Source organism: Corvus cornix, chromosome Z (assembly GCF_000738735.6).
Source record: "Corvus cornix cornix isolate S_Up_H32 chromosome Z, ASM73873v5, whole genome shotgun sequence".
NCBI classification, from domain to species: Eukaryota; Metazoa; Chordata; class Aves; order Passeriformes; family Corvidae; genus Corvus; species Corvus cornix.
In genome coordinates, this window is record NC_046357.1 from 70,063,729 (window position 1) to 70,077,862 (window position 14,134).

The following is a 14,134-nucleotide window of genomic DNA, read 5'->3' on the forward strand; positions in this document are numbered from 1 at the left end:
AAGCCTTTCAGCAGGAACAGAGTCTGCAAGCAAGATAACTTCCAGTTAACAGCCTCCCCTTAGTCAGGCAAGCTGTAGTAAACACCAGCGAGGAAATTTCCTTTGTTTTCTTGGCCACTAAATTTTACCCATTCCTTCATCATGATTTTTCAAAGACAGCTCTGTGCCGTCAAAATTTTTTTTTTATATGGAAGGCAATCCCTTTATCTCCCTTCCTGGCCTGTCCTTGAAGGCCAATTCAATACTGAGACAAATATTTTTTTTCACTTTATTAAGCTGTATTAAATTAAATTTCTTTAAACACTTGGTAGTAAATCAGCACCAAAACCTAAAATTTTGGGCTACTGTCCTTGTTAGTCAGTAACCTCCAACATGTTTTACATTTGCCAATATTTAATAGTGTAAGAAAGTAAATGAATGTATAGCATTTGGATTGGCATTCCTAAAAATTCAGAAGTCACTTTTTTATTGGATAGTAACAGTTACTGAGCAACACTTATATTGTAGATACCAACCCAGATAAGACCTTGGAGTCACAGGCACCAGCATCTAATTTCCAAGCATGAAAATCCCACTTAATATGTGTTTTTCTAAAGGTGGGGAGTGCTCTTATGGATGAGCAAGTCCAAAGGATGTAATTCCACACTGCGCAGGGTACTGTACTATTCTCCAGTTCACTGGACTTACTTGTGAAAGAAACTCAGGCATAAAAACTGAGGAGCAGTGCTCCCACTAACACCCTCTATCTACAGCACTGAAATTCTCATTAGATAAAAAGCCCTCTCCTTCCTTCCTTCCTTCCTTCCTTCCTTCCTTCCTTCCTTCCTTCCTTCTGAATTCCTTCCGAATTCCTTCCGAATTCCGAATTCCTTCCTTCCGAATTCCTTCCTTCCGAATTCCTTCCGAATTCCTTCCTTCCAAATCCTTCCTTCCTTCTCTCTCTTTCTCTCTCTTTCTCTCTTTCCTCTCCTCTCCTTCTTTAGAGTTGTGGCTCTGTATAGGTGTGTGCTGCTGTAGGTGTGACTGAACAGTCTAGCAACTCTTTTACCTGCATCTGACAGAACCCAAAACTAGGCATTGCACTTGACTCAGATCTCACCTAATATATCAGGTATGAGACAACACTTTAGAAAATATATTGATTACTGTCATTATATAAAATACAGAATAAGAAAATTATCTATTATATTCTATGAATTTATTGAAGAATAAAATGTCTTAGAGAACTGCAGAGTAGGACGTTTCACTTCAGGTTCTGGTTTTGCCTAAGAAGTTTCAAATCTACGGCTTCACAAAATTGTTTAGTCACCTGTTGGGCAGGAGTATGCTCCACCATGCTGGATGATTCTTTGCAACTGCCAGGAAGGAATTCAGCATTCATAAGGCAGGGAGAAGGAAAGTGAAAGAATGTGATGAGATGGCATTGACTAGATGGCTGGTGGGTACAGCATTTTTCATGAGTAATTTTGACCTCGTCAAATGGAAGGTTGAATTTAGGCTTACATGGCCATCTCCTTGGAAAATGTTTTCATATTAAATTGCAAATGATATTATTAAAAACTCCAATAAGAAGTTGATATTCTGTTAGGCTGAGTTAAGAAATGGTTTCCTGATCCTTACTGGATATAGATATAAACCATTCACCCTATTCCTTCTCCATGGGTAAGTGTTTCAGGTCAGCATAGTTCTCGCCATAGATATCTACGTCTATCTGTGAACCCAGTCCAGTAAAATCTCGTTTTTTTCCATAGCACCTTGTCTTGGGGTGACTTTATGATGTGTAGCCTCTATCGCTGCTCTATGCACAGAAATGAATTTTTGTGCCTTTCTATGCCTTTAAACTGAGCCTGAGAGGGGGGAGGAAAACCTGAGCAAAACTTTTTCAGAGCAGTTTGCAGCTTGTTCAAGGTCACACAGAGATAGAGACTTTTTTTCAGCCCCGGCAGAAGAGCGAGAGGGAAGGAAAGCACCCGGCTTGCTTTTCTTTCCATCCAGCTTTCAGCTGTTTTTTTTCCTCAGCTCCTTTTCCTCTGGAGAGTTGGACTTTTGTTTTCCTGGGACTTCGTTTTTTCCCTTTTCTCTCTGCTGGACTGTTTCAACATCAGAATACAACAGGAGGAATTTCCACCGAGGCCTTGGCCCTGGACACGGGCCCACCACCCTGTCCCAGCTCCAAGGAGGGGGAGAGAGAGATCTACGGAAGGACTCTGAATTTCCCCCCGGATTTTTCTCAGCAGAGCGGGAAGTTTTATCATTTAGCATCATTATCCTTTTCCTGTGGGTTTGTTAAATAAATAGTTTTTATCTCTTTCACTTTCCTTCGAGGAAAATTTATTTTTTCCCGAACCTGGTGGGGGAGGGATGGTTGTAGCCTGCCTTCTCTCAGAGGATATATTTCTAAATTTGGCCAAACCGGAACACACCTTCTATATGTCAGAGAAGGAAAATGGAGATAACCCACTCAATATACTGTCCCATCTTAACAAACTCATGCTTATCTGCTTCCAACTGCTGGGTTATTTCTCTCCTATCAGGCTTGTGATGGTTGCTGACAGCGAAGTTTTTAATATCCCCCAGACAAGTAGTCCACTTCTGAAGCCTAACTGATGAATTACTAGAAGCATCTGCAGAATTATAAGTACTTGAAAAAGGGTAATTCTTTGCTTGCCAGTTAGCTTTAGATATTAATCTATATTTATTGCTTCCTACAAAATAAGTAGTAGTTTATTTACCTCTAAAACTGTATGCATACAGTGAACAATCTCTTCCATGGATCTAATTGTTTATGAATTTCTGAAAAGGGTGGGGAGGAATAATAATTTTTTTCTTTGTGCATTGATTTTGCTAATTGTCACCAGTGCAAATGTAGTGGGAGATTGATATTTTTCCAGTCAAGAATATTGGATTAATTCTTGGAGATGCTTTTAAATGGTAGGATAGTTTGACCTATGGTCCATCATCTATGCAAGATGAAGTTATAACAAAATTTATTAAATTACTTCTTTTCTTGATATGCTCTCTGGGACTGACGTATTACAAAGGTTATGTAAAGAGAAAGAGCAGCAGAATTTAGTTCTTCAAACTAAACAAAATTAGTTTGATGTGATTATATTTCAGGGTCTTTTTGTTCACAACTTGCCTAATTATAGTTAGAGATTTAATTGTTAACAAAACAATGACATAAATTAATTTCATTTAGGTTTTAATAAAGAAAAAAAGCTGTGTGAGTATATTCTGTGGATAACAAGTAGTGCTACTTCCAAATAACTGGAGACCCAGTATTTTCCATTGTGGGATATTGTTTCAAATGTTGTTAAGCAAAAGGTGGATTGAGATTTTCTTCTGGAAAGTTTAGTAAATGAAAGAAAAAGGCTTGATCAACATATCCTGTTTTATCTTATCAACAGTTTTGCTGAACTTCCCTTCTAAAAGTAGTCGTGGCTCTGTACCTCAGAGTAAGAATCTGAACCTGACACAGAAACGTGGAGGTAATTCTTTATTTTTATGGTGAGTCCACCCTTATGTGTTTAGTTCAGAAAAAAACCCCATCCAAATAATAAAGAAACAACAAAAAGGAACCCCACGCATCTTACATATACTAAATTTAATTTTCTGTAGCAGCTCAAACCTATTTAGATATCTTCTTTTGAAGTATTTTAGCTGAGTATGTTCTATCTCAGTGCACCATTAAACCAAGCAATACGGAGCTGATGTCTCCTAACAGAAGTGCTCCTGGCACCCAGAACATGATGTACTTTGTGAACTCACAAGTGGACTCTTCCTTTTTGGCCATCCATGACTTTTTTTTGTCCTATTGCTAACCCAGATATGAAGGAAGAAAAACAGTCTATTAGGCAAAACCTTTATTGAGAGAGGAAAATGCAGCAAGCATATATCTAAATGCAGATGGTCCAAGACACTACTTCTGCTGCAGATGTGCCATCATCAACACAATGTAATGTAATTTGTGCCCTAAAGAAGATGGAAAAGAGTTACGGGTCTTTAAGAAAATGTATCTTTTCAAAAGCTTGTATCTGTTTCAGCTCTCACTTTATCACCTGTGTAGATTTATTCTGTTCTTCTCAGTTCTAATAATATCAGTGAGCTATTACAAGAACATTTGTAAACTCTAATTATATTGAGACAGAATCTACATCAAATCTGATTAATACAAACCAAAAATCACATTAGTGACTGCATTTGATGGCAAGAAATTAGGTCTTAAGACAGCCTATCCATGTTAAGAGACTCTAATAAGAGCAGGACACAAAAGATATTTCACATCAAATGTACCTGAATGCTAGGAAGGTTTTTGGGTCTCACCTAAGTGGATCACTAAAGCTTCTACTTATATTAAAATCCTAATATTTGTATTCATAATCTAAAATAAGCATTGGGATGGAAAGTATGCAAGGGTAGACTGCTCTTTTCTGGATGCTGTCAATTTTGATTTTCATTCCACAGAGTTTGCCAAGTAATTCAAATGGATGCTCTGGGAGGACAAAGAAAAAAAGAGCAAGCTGACATGAAGGAGAAAGTGATTAAGGCTTTCTTGGATTTGTTAGCATAATTACAGGTTGTTTTTTATGCTTTTTGACCAAATGCTGAGCAGCAAATAGTCAAATGATGTTTCCAAACAGAAAAACTGAACTCTTTAGGAAAATAAAAAGTTACCAAATATTGTGTACTCATACAACATTTCTATCAAAAATTCAACACATACTTCTAAATCATCTTCCTTCAAGAAGGATTTTCAACAGCCATAGCTTTAGAAGTTACGGCTTTAAAAGCAGATTAAAATATATGAAAAAAAGTCTGTCTGACTGACTACAGGTTGAAAATACATTCTTGCTTAAGAAAAGAATTATTAGCTAGCTGAATAGAATTAGAAATTGAATATAAACTGAAACAGAAGTGTTAGAGACATTGAAAGGACTATGAACTGATAAAGATGGTTCTATTCATTGCTACATTCATTTTCTTAAACAACACAAGAAGATACTGGATAGCATCCTTAATAAGGGCAAACTCACAATAGGTTTTCATGAGGTTTTCATTAGCTACATATTTATTTCCAGTGCTGCCCATAGAAAGGTGTTTCCTCTGAAATGAGTATACCTAAGAGAAAATATCACCTGCTTGTATCTTTGAGAAGCTCTTTCATTCACAGATTTTTTTTTTTTTTAAATCTTGAAGAAAGCATAGAAGTGCCAAATGACATCATTTTGGCCTATTCTTTTTGCAGAACACAACAACAGGAACAACAGATACTAAAATACAAATCTAGCCCATCTGGTTACGTGAGATAATTCAAAAGTTGCATTAAATTTTTATTAGCATTATGACAAATGACTTGGTATCAGCAGCCTACCTGGCAAGCTTATAAACTTTATCATAGCATTTACAGTAACCATAATCTATGATTTCTGCAACAAACCACAACAACCACAAATTCATTCTACCTCAGATTGATTATTTCCTTCATAGTCCAGAAGCATTACAATTGTATTGTGTAACTACATCCTTACTGACAACTACATCCAATACTGCGTTATTGTTATATTTGATTTTATAGTGCTAAGTAACTTCTTCTTGTCCGGTGTCAGGTGGAGTGCTTTTTTCTGTTTATTTTTTGTTTGGTTTTGCAGGGGATGCATTAAGAGGGGTTTTTTGGATTGGTTGATTGACTGGCTGGTTTGGTTTGGTTTGGTTAGTTGGTTTGGTTTGGATTGGGTTTTTTTAAAAGAAGAGTTCAAGGACATTCAGCAGTTCAAGGACCTGATTCAGGATCTGATGTTTTCTAAAGCATTTAGAGACCTCAGTGGAATTGATAATATTAAATTCTGAAGTGAAAATTGATAGTAGTTTTATACTTTGTATGTGGATGCTTCTCAAATGCAGAGGTGAAGTTTTCAACACATGTGAATGACATATTTTTTGACACTTATTTCCCTACCAAACTGTGTTACTGCCACTCTTATCTAGAGATATCCATAATCATTTGATTTACTTCTTGGTCTCTCTGTCAGGTAGTAGGAAATTGATCACATTAAGCAGTCCAAGTGATAGATCAAAATTCTTATACTACTTTTAAGTCAAAGTGAAAATTTGACACATCAGCAATTTGGCTGCTAGGAAAGATTACTGATCAAGGCCAACTAATATTAGATGTAAGAGTAGCTGTAGTTGGAGTTTGTGGCAATGATCAAACATATGGCTAAAACAGCTAGAGAATATTCACCTTTAAAGTTTGGAGTTGTTCGTGCACATAAACATAAATTCCTACAAGTTATTTCCAAGCTTTTTCGTAGTCTGTAAACAATTATTTGCTCCTCAGAGGTCCACCACTGAGGGGAGAAAAAGAGGAGTCTGCTTAGCAGTAGCTATTTCTGTTATGGCAGATATTAATTCTCATTAGCTGTATTTTATGCTGTCATTTGGGAAATATTAGAGAGCCTTGAAGAACTTAAGGTACCTGTCACTTAGCTAGTAGAGAAGAATGCTCATTTTCCAGTTCCATTGCCTGATATTTCATTGGTATATTGTGTATGCTCAGTCCATTTACATCCCTCTGAGACAAATAAGTGGTATTTGAACTAAAGTGAAAGTGTGACTATGCTTAGGAAGGGAAGGAAAATATAGGCATCTGCATTAGCTTAAGATAGGGGTTACATTCTCCCCTGAGGTTACAAGAAAGTTGCCCTTGTCTTAACTCCACAGATGCTCAGGGGCCTGGGATAGTTTCTAAATGACTTATTAGTCTGACTTACTATACCAGCAGGGTAAATCCTAAACTCATTTGTTTTCTTCTGCTGACATCTGTGGCAATTTTGCACACAGAATGAATACAGAGCATACCTCTTAGACTTTCACTCCACATAAAGTGTCAGGATCCAGGAGCTGAAATGCAGTTTCTAATTTTAATGGAAAGTTGTATGTGGAATGAATAGAAAGTATTGCTCTACAGTTTTACCGGTTAATTTCTTGCTAGCCTCTTTGTAGATATACAAGGAGGTTTAGTTTTCATTTTAATAGGGGAAAAAAACCCATAAGAGTGTCTTTCTGTTAGAGTAATGAGTACTTTTCAGTAATGAACAAAATCTCTGATTTTAATAGGCATATTGAGCAGTCATGATCCACTTGATATAAAAGTTTTTTAAAATGTGACCTTTTATAAAAGGATGTATTATCATTGAATTAATCTTGCAAAAGATTAAATGAAAGAACAATGTCGAATTCTATAGAAATATGTAATCATAAAAGAACATACAAAACCCTTCCTTTTTTCCTAATCAATTGGGTAGCATGCTTATTAACAATTATGAAACATTCTAGTGCTTATCAATTAATATCATATTTATTGTTATTCATAAAAAACAAACAACAATGCAAAAAGGAGCTTCAGAGTTTAAAATATTTCTGCCTGCATCACTTAATATATTGGCTCCTGATTGTTAAGGCAGTGCCTAAAATCCTGTTACAGAGTTGCCATAATATAATCATCCTCTGTGGCCTATTACTGACTTTCTCTAGCATCGTGGCCCTATTGGCTTTGGTAATGCTAGGAAGTGGTTTACCACATAAATTTTTGTCTGTCATAGTAGATAATTTTAATAAGTCTTTTTATAGTGTATACTTCTGTGATAGAGAAGCAGGCACCATGTGGAAGCCACCAAATTTTCTGTTGTTCAGTGCAAATTATCCACTGGAAGAGAGTGCAGCACAGTAAAACCAAACTTAAACCTGCAGTGGAACTATTTAATAAGATTTGCCTCTTTATACAGTTGAGAAGACCTAGTATAACTGACAATTCACAAGTCATTCAAGGCTCTGTAACAATATACACTGGAACATATTGTAGGCATTCAAGTGTAGTTGAAAACTTTTTCAAGTTAATGAAACTGTTTAGAAAAGACTGAAAAATAAAACCAAAAAAAGGGGTGACAGCCAAATAATTCTCTAAAAATCTAGGTACAGTGTGTTGAATACAGGAGATTTCTTTTTCCAACCTGAACTGTGAAAAGGTATGGTGTTTTGAAGATAAAGCATAAATTTTCATATAAGTAAACATAACTTTTCATTATGTTTTTATTATGTAAAAATAGAACATTTTGAGTTTATGGGCTTAAAATGCATGAAAAAAAATGTTAGCAGCCCACACTTATGTTTCTGAACATCGGGAAAGCCCTGAAACATTCCCTATTGCTCTTAGAAATGCATTTATATTTTAATATTTTTTAAGTAATCTACTTCTTATTTTGTTTGTAGTTAGTATAATGGACTTAGGTTCTTTTCTCTCATAGGCATAGGCTGTAATTCATAGATAGGGTCACATCAAATTAGACTGATAGTCACTGCTAAAGAGCAAATAAAATAACAATTCATTTCTGGAAAGTGAATAAAATGTCAGACATAAAATGGCAGTGCTTTTGCTAAAAAGGTCTTTAAGAAAGCAGTGTAAAAACTTTCTTTCTACACGACCTGATAACATCCCTGAACACTTCCTGACTCCCTGACTTCCTGGGAAAGCTCCTTGCTCAGCCAGTCCAATCCGCTTTCTCATCAGCTCATCTTTCAGCATGACAGGTACAATCTGCTCCTCTGTCTTCAAGATTCCAGCCTTCCTGGGTCCCTTTGATTTTAAGGGCTGCTTTGCAAGGTACTCTTTAAAACAGTGTCCTAAGTAGGCCGAAGTCCACCCTTCAGAAGTTCAGGGCAGAGGTTTTGTTGACCTCTCTCCTTCCTTCATCAAGTATTGAAAAGTTCCTCATTTCCTGGTAGCTGTGCCCCAGACAGTCTCCAACCACTTTATCTCCCACTGGCCCTTGTCTGTAAGCAGCAGGTCCAGTGGGGCACCTTCCCTAGTAGAGTCAGTGCCAGTGGGGCACCTCCCTGACAAGGAGGTCCGGAAGTTCTCTTCCACACACTCCAGGAGCATCCTAGACTGCCTCCTCTCTGCTGTGTTAAGTATCCAACAGGTATCTGGCAGGTTGAAGCTTCCCACAACAACACTATTGTGAAACATTAGTCAGCCACTTACAGAAGAGTTTATCCTGGTTGTGTGGCCTATAACAGACTTTCACTGGGATGTCTGCCTCATTGGCCTTTGCCCTGGTTCCCAAGCCCTACACACTCAACCTTATTGTCACTGTCCTCAAGCTCTACACAGTCAAAATACTCTCTCATGTACAAAGGTACACCACCTCTCCCTTCTTTCCTTGTCCCTTCTGAAGACATTCTGGCCTCCATTGCAGCACTCCAGTCATGCATTCTTGTATGAAGGTGGTGAGGAAACGTTTTCAGTTAAGCGATCACAAGCAAAGAATTGTGGAATATGCAGAGTATTTCACTCCCCTTCAATCAGTGTTCCACATAGGTAATATGTAAGAAAGAAAACAGCCTGGAAAAAGTTTTCATTGATTCTTCAATTATAAGTAATTAATATCATCTAAATCTAAACCCTTCCATTAAACAGTCTGTTTTAACTTTCAGATGAAGTTAAAACTTTCATTTTCACAACAGACTGGATTGTACTGTGCCCTGGATTGTTAGAGAGTCCATAGCCAACCTTCTTAGGCAGCACATTCACTGTGTTCATGGTGCTTGCACCAGCGACAGTGTTACCAAAAATTCAGTGAAATTAAAAAACTCCTTAACACCAATGTAGCATTGAGAAGCATTCTTTATTGGGCTGGATGCACAGGGGGATAGTTCCTCCCAGAGCTGTGCATACTGGGTACAGGGAAGTTTCTGTTTATATACTGTATTCTACATACATATTCATTGATTGTCCCAGAATAAACATACATATGATAATCATTTCCCCAAAATCATTAACATATTTCCCTTCCCTTTATGCATGCGTTCTGCCCGGGAGGTCTCTCTGGGGGTGGTAGACTCCAGTGTTCCAGGTCACCTGGCTGAGTTGGCAGAACACTGAGGCTGGTGAACTTCCATTTCTCCTTCTTCCACAATGGGGCATTGTGCAGTTTCCATAGGCCAGTAGTTTTGGAGAACAATCATTGTGTTAGCTCACCAGGTGTAGGGAATTTATCATCTGGCCAAAGCACAACGTTGCCTTCGCTCTGGAGGCCAAGGCTAAAACTCAAGGGCGGCTCTTGATGGGCAGGTGTTGGGGATTTAGTTCTCCTCCTGTTTTTCTTTTTCTCTTAAAGGAATTTTCCCCATACATGTTGCCAGGGGGACTAATTACTGGGTGCTTCGGGAAAACAAAGGACCTGGCCATAGAGGGAGGGGTGCATCTCTTTCACCTAGATTTGTGGGCAGTCAGTTCCCAGCATTTGGATGGAGAGAGAGGCTGCTTCTTTGGCTGCCTTCCTTCTATCGGAGAAACCCCGGGATCCCAAGCCCGCATTTCCCTGCCCCGCTGGGAGCCGGGCTGTGGCCGCCCTGCTCCCGCCATTGATTTGAGCCTTCACTACTCTGTACCCCGCTGTGCCCTGCCTGCCCAGACCTCCGGGGGCTCCTACCGCAGCTCCTGAGTTTGGATACATCTCGTCTGCCACCCGGGATTTGTGCTCATCGCTGCTGTTCCAGCCTCCTGTTCCCGAGGGTCCGGACGGACACCGGGATCAGCTGCCCAGGGGGTTTGTGAAGCCTTTGTTCCATCCCTTCCCGGGAACCCAGGCCGCCAGTGCCGCGTGCTCCCCGAGCTCACTGCGGAGCCAGCACCCCTGCTGACTGCAAGCGGAACTGCACCCGAGGGGAAAGGGCCTGACAGCCGAGAAGGCTGGGACTGGGTTTGTGATTGTTTGCTGTTACTGCCATGGTTATTGTTGTTTGTTTGACTGGTTATACACATATAGATATCTCAGAGTAAAGAACTGTTATTCCTATTTGCCATATCTTTGCCTGAAAGCCCCATGATTTCAAAACTGTAATAACTCAAAGGGAAGGGGGGGGTTGCATCTGCCATTCCAAGGGAGGCTCCTGCCTCCCTTAGCAGACACCTGTCTTTCAAAGCAAGAGAGCACATGATTTGCTCATGCTCAGTACCGAAGAACGAGACACACGATAGGCCTAGGAGCATAGATGGGTTTGGGTTGGGTTGTTCCAAAGGAAGTGAGATGCCCTCTTGGACTGGGGCTTTCTGTGCTTTGCCCAGTGTCCCAATGGCAACTGGAGCTGCTCCCCACTCCTGTCGCACACCGCAGGAGCTAGCCTGGGCAGTGGTCAGTGGCGGTCATTGCAACACTGTAGGTTTCATATTGACACTTCTACATAAAAGAAATACACAGCTACCTTTCTACCTTGGAGATACAATTTTGTTTCACTTCTGATATGACAAGGAAATATGTTTTAGTAAGTACAGGATCTATATTTATAAAATATAGAAAGTTAAGCAAGTAATAGATTTTATATTGTGCAGGCCCATGAAGTTATACCTGGACTGTTGCAGGTCTTTTTATGTGTGCTGCTGCTTACAAATCATATTCACCAGAAGTCCTCTAATGAACATAAGACTGTGTATCCATTTTAGATTATATCCAAATTCTTTCAGGAAAGGCTTTCTAAATTTACATGCAAAGTACTTCTAAAGAGTATTACTTCATATCCACAAGATCTATTAATGCAAAATTTCACTGAGACACCACTTTCATCTAAATTAGTCTCAGGAAGAAAACTATTTTTATATACTTCCTTCTCTGAATTCAGTATAGGAACAGGAAAGAAGCTTAAGACAAATGACAATGTGTAGATCAGAAATAATGACAAACGGAGGACATCACAGAATCCAACCACTTCTTCATTACTTAAAGTTATCCAATGCGTGCACATCACAGAAACTCCCCTTAAATACTCATTTTCTGTTCCCCTTCTTTTAACAGGAGAATTTAGCTTGTAGTTCAGCAAGTTTCTGGTCCTGTTCATGGACATATGTCAATATGGACATATATCAGTATGGACAGCAGTATGGAGTTGACCACCTTGGAGACTTGGGATCTCCATTTTTTTATAAGGGGTTGCACATCCCTGTCTTCTGGTTCATCTTCTTCTAAACCATTTTAGTCAGATCTTCCCCAAATGTCCCCAACCCAATTCGTTGATTCTGTTCCCATGATTTGATTTGTACAATGCAGGGGTTTGGTTGGTTTGGTTTTTTTTTGTGTGTGTGTTGTATAATGATTTTAGTCTTCTGTTCTAAGAAATATGTCTGCTGTCTTACTCTTTTCAGTGTTCCTTTTCAGACAGATATCTATTTTTTGCTGTTTTCTTAAATTCTTCTGTGCCTGGATCAGACATATCCCCAAGATGGCACACAGAGTTCCTTTGCCTCTACCATCATGATTGTGTTTGTAACATTGTTCTTTCCTCTCTACTTCTGCAGTCATGCTGACCCACTTCCCTTTTACCCATTTAATTCCTGGAGGAAAAGGAATACAGTCATGCCTCCATAACAATTCCTCTACTGACATTCTGCTAACTAAGCCAATTAAAATGTCATGGAGGTTTATAAAACTGAAACAAAAAATATATTCAAATGAGATTTATTTATAAACCAGTTTACCAAATAAACCAATTACACTAATTAAAGCTCTATCTACATTCGAATAAAGATTAATGATGTCAAATGGAATTGGCACTACATGATTGACCTAAGAGGGTGGCCCAGAATGAATAATCACTCATCCCATACGGCAAGGGCTCCAATTACTTAAGGAGTTACTAAGGGAAAGGTTCTAACTGCAAAATGATGCTCTGAGAAGGACCAACTCAACTGAACCCCCTGGCAGTGCTGCATTCATACCCTACTAAAAGATGGTTTGTGGAATTTCTTCCCAACTTCTCTAAGGAGATAGTGAGTGAGTAGCTCTGCAGGGTGTAGTAGCTGCCTTCTGGGGTTAAACCACAATCCCTGGAAGCACTTCTCATAATAACTATAATAAAAAGACATAAAAGTAGCTTTCTATGAAATAAAAAAAAAAAAAATAAACAAGTAAAAGGATTGGAAGCAATTCTGATGGCAAGAACCAATAAGGGAAACTGCAGAGTGTGCAATGTGTGAAATACTTCTAATTCTTGTATAAAGTGTATTAGGTATTATTTTTATTTTCTTAATGAAAAAGCTCAGAAGAAGAAATTTGCTCAAGTTTTAAAGAAGATAGCTTTCAGGGAGTCTGTATGATTCCCTGTGTCTCTTATTTCTAATGGTCGTGTCCAATGAAATGAAATCACTTGCATTGTCTCTCTGTAAAGTATCTACCAGATATCATGCAACAAGGGGATATCGGTGTTTCCAACACTGCTAGAGGGAAAACTCTTTTCTGTGTTTATGTTTCTGTCTTTTCTTTTCAAAAGTTTGCTTGTCTTTTCAGTTTCCAACAATGATTAATAAAATTTGAACATGTAACTAAATTTTTTTACATTTTTAGCAGAATATTCCAGAGTATATTAGATTATAATGTTAAAACAATTAGATTGTTAAGAAAATTTTTATGGGACAGATATTAAAAGCATTTTACATTAATGTACCACCTGTAGAGATATATGTAGTGAACATACTTTCAGGTCAAATGTAAAAATTGATAATGATATATGGCATGCTGAACAACCTTCTGTAACAGGAAATGCTGGATAATGGCAATGACAAGTATTGATATTAGTTCTGTCTGAAAGACTTGTCATGTATATGTGTGGGAAGTGAGACAGTACTTCAAAGAAGTATTATTATCAAAATAGCTACAGCTGAAGGGTTAAAAATCCCTGATTTACAGATTGCAGACGGGGTTTTGCTTTCACTTACCAGAAAATTAACTTGTGACACATCATGAGATTCACATATATTCTAGTTCAGAAACTTAGCAGTTTCTTATCACATCCAATAGTATTTTCCTTCTCCCTTACCCCCTTTACCTTTTTCTTTCCTTTTTTTTTTAATGCCTTTCATAATTATGAGCCTCCCTATGCTTCCCTGGCAGAGTATTTCACTGCATCTTCTCTCATACATTAGTCCCATTATTTGATTCTGTAATGTGATATATGTATCGAAGAAGAGAATGAAGAAATTTACTTCTTTTCTGAGCTACTACCCAGCTAACATTATTGGGAATGTTGTTCACATTAAAGCTCATAAAATGTATTCTGCTTCACCACTTAAGCCTTTTGGGTGCTA